The 9,829-nt window shown below is 33.1% G+C and overlaps 1 protein-coding gene across 1 annotated transcript in view; it reads left to right on the top strand.

The window, feature by feature from the left end:
• LOC129001223 (centromere protein S-like) overlaps nucleotides 1-9,829 on the top strand; it is a 44,188-nt gene continuing 34,359 nt past the window's right edge. The window contains exons 1-2 of the mRNA XM_054428449.1: nucleotides 1-260; nucleotides 5,706-5,775. The gene's annotated coding sequence lies outside the window, so the exon portion shown is untranslated. The remainder of the gene's footprint in view (nucleotides 261-5,705; nucleotides 5,776-9,829) is intronic.

Genomic DNA, 9,829 nt, shown 5'->3' with positions numbered 1-9,829 from the left:
TGATCCGAAACCAATTCCTGGATTGAGTAACTTATTTTACACATTTACTAAGTTTAGACCTATTTTATTTTGTATCAAGTTATTGTCGTGCAATTGATTGACTGAAGAAAACAGACTCTGATGAGATGTGAACATGTGATGTGAATTCAATTGAATTGAATTAATTCCCTCCCTCCCTCAGAGTTTCGAAAACGTTTGCTTTAACTGTCACTGGATGCTAATGTACTAATACATTTCTGATCAATTGCTACTAAGTAACGGTAAGTAATTTCAATTTTTTAATTAAATTTAGGCTACCTTGTTTAAGAGGAACCTTGCTTGTAGCTAGGCCTAACTTAGGCTATTAAATAACTTAGGCATTTGCTTAGAAACTATTACCCTGTAGAACTAGGCCTGTAACTACTGTAGTGGGCAAAGTAGCACTTTACTGCACTTGAGAGGGGTACACTTCCGTATCTGTTGGCACAAACAACCGGATGAGTAATATTGATTATTCGATTGTTTTGATATATCGTTCGGTTAGTTAGGTTAGGTTATCCTTACCTAACTAAGCAAACGATATATCAAATAATCAATATATCGATCGATATTTTCATTCGGTTCTTTGTGCCAACAGATATGGAAGCAGTGTAGGCCTACCCCTTGAGAGAAACATTATGCCTACGCACGAGGAAAGTTTCTCTAGTGCTATCAAAGCGTGCGCTCGTATTATACCAATACATTAACCCTTAGAGTGCCAGACGAGAAATAAAAGTAACGCTAAAAAAATGCCGATGATTTTTCCCGAAGGTCGCGCTAAAAATGCCGAGCGCGATCTGGCGATTTTTAGGTTAAAATTTCGTAAAAATCGAATTTTCGATATTTCGACCAACGAAAATCGATGTATCGCATCTAGTAACTTTCGACTCAATGTTAATATATGGGTTAAAAGAATCCGAGTATCCATTCGGTTGTTATGACAACTGTTCGATCATTACGAAACGTCCGGTCAGCCGGACGTTGGCACTTTTGGGTCGTTCTAAAAACGTCCGGTCGGCCGGACGTTGGCACTCAAAGGGTTAAACTTATATTTTTCCTACAGTTACTAAGTTAAAGCATAAAAAATTAGCAATTGTAAGTTAACATGTTTTTACACACAGGTAAACTTTTCCTAGGCCTAGGGCCTAAGTATGCTGTTTCACAAATTAACAAATTCACACCTAAATGAAATTGTCTCAAACAAATCAAAACCTATGTGTGTTCTGTGTTCTTGTAACCGTTTATTTATTCGATGTTTTTGTGTCTCGTACATATGTTTTACTTATTGAACTCTGTTAACGACCTTCAAATGAAGTGATCACCTCAAACCTTGAGGCCTGATGATGGTTAACCGGCTGCACTTTACGTCCTACACTCATTCGAATGAAACAACCAAATGAAAATATTGATTGTTTCATTTGATATATCGTTTGGTTAGTTAGGTTAGGGAAACCTTAACCACCATATCTCTGAAGACCCGGAAAATGTCTTTAAAATGTCTTTAAATGTCTTTGCTGCGGTATATTTGTCCTATATATTTGTCGGGTCAATATCTTGAGTTTGATCTATCGATCGATTTTCATTCAAATGAGTGTAGGACGTAAAGTAAAGTGCAGCCGGTTAACCAAAACTAGTTACTAAAGTAGTACCTAACAAAGGATTACTATATGCAGGTATCGTAAACCATGTTAAGTAAGTTAGCCTATAATACAGTGTAGTAGTTAATTAATAGTAGGCACAATACAAATTAGGCGCAATCTGGAAGGTTCATCAGAAGGATCTTCCATCAGTATATTAGATAGATATTGATGTTGTATTATTTTGGTAGTTTTGAGACTATAATTGCATTTGTAATAATAATGTTTATTAATTATGTTTAGTTTATTTTCAAACTTAAGTTTACCGAATTGTAAGTATTATGTTAACTTGTAAAAATTATGTTTATTCAATAAGAACAATTTTGTTTGTATAAAAGTTGAAAATGATGTTTAGTTTTTAGGGACAAGTTTTGTTAAATTGTATCTTTAGATGAAAAATATTTTAGTTTATAAGTAGAAGTTTTTGTTATATTCGATCTACTCACATAATATATAAGGCTATTAGGTACTCACAAAATGTCAATTTGTATGTGTTTTTGTAGCCTGTGAAGGTGGTGGAGTGGACCTTTGGTCTAAACCTTCACAGGTAAAATAAACAAGTTATCAAGTTATCAGTTGGTCAATCTCATAGATGCCCTACCAGGCATGGAAGGGATCTTCGTGTACTCCATGTCACCCTCTGACACACTTTAGAAGGAATGCAAGTTTTACTGGACCCTTCTTCTATAAGAAAGCTTCCTGTGGAGTTCAAAGTTCGATTCTAAAGGTTTTGATAAAGAGCTTTAAAAATATCCAGTGGAAGGCGAGTTTTACACCAACCAGGAAATCCTATCTGCCAGATTTCATTAAGCATGTCATTATTATTTGTTTTCATCTGTCACAGAATACATCGGCTAACTAATTAATTGTTTTTTTTAGTCTACTAGACTACTCTATGTACTGTCTTTGACAATGAGATGTGCATTGTACTTGTACTTTATTTGTGAATACAAAATTTCTATCTCTACACATCTATATATCTAATTCCGTAAGCCCAAAATTTTACAATGAAATTGTGAGGGAACGGGAGGCCGTAGAAAGCTGGGAGAGGTCTCATTTTAAAGGTCTGGGCATGAAATTTTGGGGAAAAATATTCATTTTTCTTAATTATGCACCATAAGGTTGTTACAGAATAAAATAATTCACATTTAAATAGCATGGTAATCTAGGTCATGTCTGCTTTGTTTACTTTAAAACATGTGGTTTAACTTTATTCAAAGCATATGGTAATATCATTGACTATTGGCTACAGAAGTTGTATTAATAGTAAAAGGTAGTAATATGTACTGTAATAAGTAAACTATTATAATAAAGCTGAAATAGAATTTTCCCAATTTTATGTCTTTTAGTGTAAAAACAGCTGTGATTATATAAATTGAAAGAATTATAACCACACCTCAATGTGTATTATTTTGTTATTGTAAAAATGTTAGTGAAGTAGTAAACAACACAATGTGAAAATTAGGCTAGATCAAATCTTTTAAACTAACATTTTGACCCTTTTAAACTTAATACTTTACAATAGATTGTTCTTTTACACAGTAATAATGGGCTGCACTTTACAGTACTTGACGTCCTACACTCATTCGATTGTTTTGTTCGATTCGATATTTTCATTCGATTGTTTCATTCGATATATCGTTTGGTTAGTTAGGTTAGGTTAACCTTACCTAACTAACCAAAACGATATATCGAATGAATCAATCAATTAATCGATATATCGATCGATATTTTCATTCGAATGAGTGTAGGACGTCAAGTAAAGTGCAGCCTAATAATGAATAATGTTGGAAGACTATACCACGCAGGGGTAGGCCGCCACGCAGAGGTATTGTTCCTCGAAATGAGAACAACAGGCGCCAGATTTGGCGCGATATAAATGGAAGACGAATAAATGAGCATCCAGATGAACATGAAGTTATTCCTGTGTATAGATTACCACTTTTAAATGAAATTGCATTACACAGCGTAGGACCAATGAACGATGAGTGCATTCATTGTGGTGCATTGCACTTCATTGATGAATTGACAAGTGGACACTACAACTCTTGCTGCCACAATGGCCTAATTAATACACCTACCACAGCCTCAAAATAACAATGAGCTGCAAGACCTATTTAAAAATGTCCATTTTGTGAAAAATATAAGACAGTACAATAGCGCTATGGCATTTGTATCACTTTCGAATACAAAAAAAAGAAGTACCAGGTAACGGATGTAATAACTATTATACGTATTATAATATACAAAAATGTTAAACGATAATTCAAGGTAGGGTAACCCATGAGACTAATAATATGTACAAAATAATTACTAGAATATATATATAGGGGCTATTGTCCCTACAAGCCACTAGTCTATATATCTAATTCTGTAAGCCCAAAATTTTACAATGAAATTGTGAGCGAACGGGAGGCCGTAGAAAGCTGGGAGAGGTCCCATTTTAAAGGTCTGTGCATGAAATTTTGGGGAAAATTATTCATTTTTCTCAATTATGGACCTAAAGGTTGATACGGAATAAAATAATTCACATTTAAATGACATGAGAATCTAGCTCATGTCTGCTTTGTTTACTTTGAAACATGTGGTTTAACTTTATTTAAAGCATATGGTAATATGTAATATGTACTGTAATATGTATACTAACCCTACAGAGAGGTTGATCATACCAATTGACTGTATAAATTCAATTACACGGAATGCCACCACAAAAATTATTTTTTAAAGTTGGTTCAATAGTGATGCTCATAAAGATATATGAACCTAGGGTCTGGATTAGCTAATGGAGTACGATCGATTGTGTCAGGTATGTGTGAAAAAGTCTAAACTTAGAAGTAATTACTGGAGTAGGCAAAGGGAACATATTTTTCATGACAAAAATAAAACTATTATCTACAGATCCTAATATGCAGTTTAGGTTTACAAAGATAAATTTTTCACAAAAATTTGCATTTGTTAAAAAAAATATCTCCATGTATTTTATCTAAGTGAATTTGTGCCTATATTCAGACATTTATATACATGCATGTAATTAATAAGCAATGAAGATTATTATTTAAAAAGTTCCTTAGTTGTATTATGATTAGAAAGTTTATATTATAAACACACCGCATTAACAGTTCTTTGGAATTTTAATTTCAACAGAGCAGACACAAAATACATTATGCAGGTATGTAATAACTGTTATAAATATTATAGGGGAATATACAAAAATGTTAAACGATAATTAGGGTAACCCGTAATAAGTAATAAGTAGGGTAACCCATGAGACTAATAATTTGATCAAAATAATTATTACTAGAATATACAGGGTGAATAAAAAGTCAAGACCCCCCATCTAATATTTTTCCAAGTAAATATACAGAGATATCCTTTTGGAGGTCGTGCAATCTTAGCAGGAAGTTTCATTTTATGATTTTAAAATTTTTGAGTGTCCCCCCAAAAGAGGGATTTGGGGGGTAACTCAAATATTTTAAATGTAAACTCCCTTCAAGTGACACCTAATTTTAAAGTATTTACAAAAACTTAAAGAATGGTGAAAACTAGAGGTTGCTATCTCTTCTCTATCCAAAATGGTAGCCCGTCAAATGTTGTGGAAAATCAATGGTTAATATTGGTTCGTAATGGTAATATTGGCTACCATTTTGGAAAGAGAAGAGATAGCGAACTCTGGTTTTCACCATTCTTTAAGTTTTTGTAAACATTTCAAAATGAGGTGTCACTTGATGGGGGTTTACATTTAAAATATTTGAGTTACCCCCCAAATCCCTCTTTTGGGGGGGACACTCAAAAATTTTGAAAATCATAAAATGAAACTTCCTGCTAAGATTGCACGATCCCCAAAAGGATATCTCTGTATATTTACTTGGAAAAATATTAGACGGGGGGGGGGGGGGGGGGTCTTGACTTTTTATTCACCCTGTATATAGGGGCTATTGCCCCTACAAGCCACTAGTTTGGCTTCTAATTCCTAAAATTTGATTTTGCACGAACACTGATCCTGTATTATATTGTGTATGTCTAGTTTATCCTTTGAATGTATTGTTCCAGAATTTGAACTGAGGATTGTTAATGATCAGTGAAAAATTCTGAAGACTACTGAAGTTACAAATCTACAAAGGCAAGTGAACTTTACTCATCTCTTTGTCCTTATTTTTAATTTAAATTATACTTTCAAAGTAATATCGTAGTAGCTTCGTTGGTACATTTGTCAATAGCAAACTCACGAGCAAAAGAAGTCAATCTATATGGGTTAAGTTTATACAAAAAATCATCTTTCTCAACCCCTATGGATGAGTACGTTATTCATTTCCTCTTATTGGCTTCTGTAGTTCTAGTGGTGGGAATCACTGAATGAAAATAACCGAATCAATTGGTTATTGATGCCAAACAGACAAATTCGGTTATTTTATCCTGATTCGGTTAAATTAGTCTAACCCAGCAATTCGGTGATTTATAAAAAAAATTAAATTTACTCTTGTAATGTGAAGAATAATTTGTATAACAAGAACAAGAACGATTTAATAATTCACCTAGCAACTAGCAGTTCAAATATTATTGATATCCAACTTACCTACTAGCTACCCGCTACACAACCTAGCTACACTCACTCCCGCCATATCTTTATCCTGATCTTTGTCTGACATCCTGTTCTCGGTGCTGGTGCTTGTGAAAAATCAACAAGAAAACAAGGTTTATAATAATTATCGCATTTGTACTATATTTTTGCCACTTCCCCATTAAAAATAATTTTGTAAAATATCACAATCATTTTTGACGATGTGAACGATTATTTGTCATAAAGTAGGTACTATAATTTTTGGTGCCAAGAAAAATAAACTATATATAGATTCATACTGTATACATTTAGAAACGTTTGCCACTTGTAATCTGAAGAAAAACGCTAACATCGCTTCGTTGCTGTTTGATCTGGCAACCTTGCAAAGGCATCAGCTATGTAGAGAGGAGGGTCCACTGAGCTAGAAATACAACTGGAGGTGTATTTAACGAGAGAATTCAATTGAGTGACTTTGGCAGCCATTTGTACTAGGGGTAGAGTACTTACTTAGTAAACTAGTCCATAGGAATTTGGAAATAGAGGATTAGGGGATTCTGGTTTTGTAATAAAGCCATTAGCCAATGAGCAGGTTGATTCTTTTAGTTGGTACCAAAATAAATAAATTTTACAGCTTTTCGACTATCTAGCAGAGATGCAGTGTCAAAAAGTGCTACCTTTGGTAGTATTTCTTGCTCAGTGGTAGACTGGTAGAGCCAGAGCGGTGAGTGGCAGAGACAAAGAGTCAAATTCCGGTTATTTCATCTCCGACTTACGTTTAAATCTTGTTTTAAATCATAATTATAAAATATCTTATGTGTATAATAGTTTTGCCCAAATACAATAATTTTAGACTGCTTGTACGATCATTTATGCTGGTCAATCTGGCAACACTGAATCACTGACTGAGAGACTGGAGACTGGACTGACCCAATCTTTATTGCACACACAGAGCTATTACACAGTGCGAGTGGATTGTATCACTTCGTATAGCAATAAATCACGTTAGCACAAAACTATAGTAGTTGATTTTAAAATGCAAAGAAAAAGTTTGTGAATTTAATTTTTCTAATGATTTTTTTTTGTTTTTGCCTTTTTGATGTTATACATACATAATTTATAACAAATTGTGAGATTTCTAACCCTATAATTGATACATTAAATTAAAATATTACTTTTATAAATGGAGCAGACTAGTCGAAAACAGTTTAAAGAGGTGGGTATTGACTAAATGTTATTCGGTTTATCTACACATCATCAGGTAAAATTAGGGGAACAGAGAATAAAAATAAAAATTGATTTGACGAATTGTTTGACTAAAAATCACCGATTTGTACTTACTATATGACTAAATGCTATTCAGTTTCTCATAAGATAAAAATTAGTTGTGGTTTGGGTCAGTAAATAAATGACTAAAATTGATTCGGTGATTAATTCAACTAAATACCCCCGCCGCAGCAAACCTGCAGACTAAGCGAATTTCCATTTGACTGATTGGATTTACACTGAAATGTCTACTTAAAAATATAACATTTATTCCCGATTTAAATAGAATTAGGTTAAAACAAGTACTTAGGTTTGCTGCATCAGGGAGGGTAAAACTGTTTTTTTTTGTAAAATGTTAATAGTTAGTAAGAAATAAAAACATTTTCCAAATTTGATCAAAATATGTTCATAAACAAGCAAACTACAACAGTTTACTCATTCTCCATAAGAATAACATGGGAATTTTAAATTTAAAATTTTTTGGAATTTTCTCCGTAACCATTAGGCGCATAATAACGCTTCAATATACTAAATTATTTATTTTTTGAAGCTCTACAAAATGGTTTGGAAATAACTTGCTAAATTTTATGTTTTTTGGGTCAAAAATGGGAAAAACCTATTTTTACCCCATAAAACCCCCCGTAAACACCCGTTCCCATGGTCCGATCATGCTGGATCGCGAACTCGTTCAAATAAACGTAGGTTTACACGTTTGTACCAAATTTCATCAAAATCGGATCGTTTTTGCTCGAGTTATCGTGCTGACGGACACATATATATATAAATATACAGTAGAACCTCTTTAATCCGAACTAATTGGGACCAGGGGTTGTTCGGACTAGTGAATAGTTCGGATTACAGAACATATTGTTGTTTTTACATAACAATAGCTAAAACATGGCTAAAATTTATCTAAATTATTTTGGGAAAAGTGAAAAAAATGTTTTATAAATTAAAATACAGTGTTTATTTAATACAGTAGTAAACATGGTGAATAAACAGTACTGTACATTAAATAAAGTATACAATAAAGAACTGCTGTACTATTTATAGAGTACAGCAATGAGGGGTTCGGATTAGTGGACGTTCGGATTACGGGGGTTCGGATTAAAGAGGTTCTACTGTATATATATATATATATATATATGAATTTGAACGGATGGTGTTTTTGGCCTCTAGGGACCTCAAAACAAAAAAAAAATCGGTCCCGCGTCCAGGTCTTACCATGAGTACTACGGTATTAGCTTATTCCCTATATGGGAAATTCGCTAAAACAACCAAATTTAAACATCTTTGCCACCAAGACTGATATTCGGATATACAGGGTGTTTTTTTTTAAAATGCCACCATTGGAATCTCAGTAACTAATGCTTTTACAGCAAACTTTAAATAGGGAACATTCCCTTGTTTTTAAAGAGGTTCAAAAATAATTAAATACAATTTTTGTAAATGGCCGCCATTTTCCAATATGGCGGTCAACTTTGAAATTTCTTATGAAACACCCTATATTTTATAATGTTTTCGGATAGAACATGCAATTTAAAAACTTGTTTATTCTTGACATTTTTTCGATAAACCCACTCGTTTAGGAGTTACAGCTTATGGAAAAATGACTTCCGGTGTACATTTTACATCATGTAGCTCCTAAACAAGTAGGTTTATAGCGAAAATGCGAAGAGTAAATAAATCAAATGAGTGTTAAAATTGCATCCACATTCTATAAAGACCATAAAATACACAGTTTTCCACTTTTCAAGTTTGCCACCATTTTGGAAAATGGCCGCCATTTTTGAAATAATAGAATTAATATTTTTAACGAATTTTATGGTCTTTTTGGAATGAGGATGCAATTTTAAGACTTATTTGACTTATTTTTACTCTTCGCATTTTCGCTATAAACCTACTTGTTTAGGAGCTACATGATGTAAAATGTACACCGGAAGTCATTTTTCCATAGGCTGTAACTCCTAAACGAGTGGGTTTATCAAAAAAATGTCAAGAATAAAAAAGTTTTTAAATTGCATGTTCTATCCGAAAACATTATAAAATATAGGGTGTTCCATAAGAAATTTTAAAGTTGACCGCCATATTGGAAAATGACGGCCATTTACAAAAATTGTATTTAATTATTTTTGAACCTCTTTAAAAACAAGGGAATGTTCCCCATTTAAAGTTTGCTGTAAAAACATTAGTTACTGAGATCCCAATGGTGGCACACTTAAAAAAAAACATCCTGAAAAATAGGTTACGTACCTTGTTCCGTCTTCAGTCTTAACTTAGTCTATGGATGACTAGTTTCGGGTACAAAGACCCATTATCAAATCCTTATTTAAAACATCATATTGAATATATC

The sequence above is a fragment of the Macrosteles quadrilineatus genome, unplaced genomic scaffold, assembly GCF_028750875.1.
Source record: "Macrosteles quadrilineatus isolate MER2022 unplaced genomic scaffold, UCM_ALF_1.0 Scaffold_8__2_contigs__length_117827958, whole genome shotgun sequence".
NCBI classification, from domain to species: Eukaryota; Metazoa; Arthropoda; class Insecta; order Hemiptera; family Cicadellidae; genus Macrosteles; species Macrosteles quadrilineatus.
Note: the sequence above shows the minus strand (reverse complement) of the source record. Positions and strands in the feature narration are given on the sequence as shown.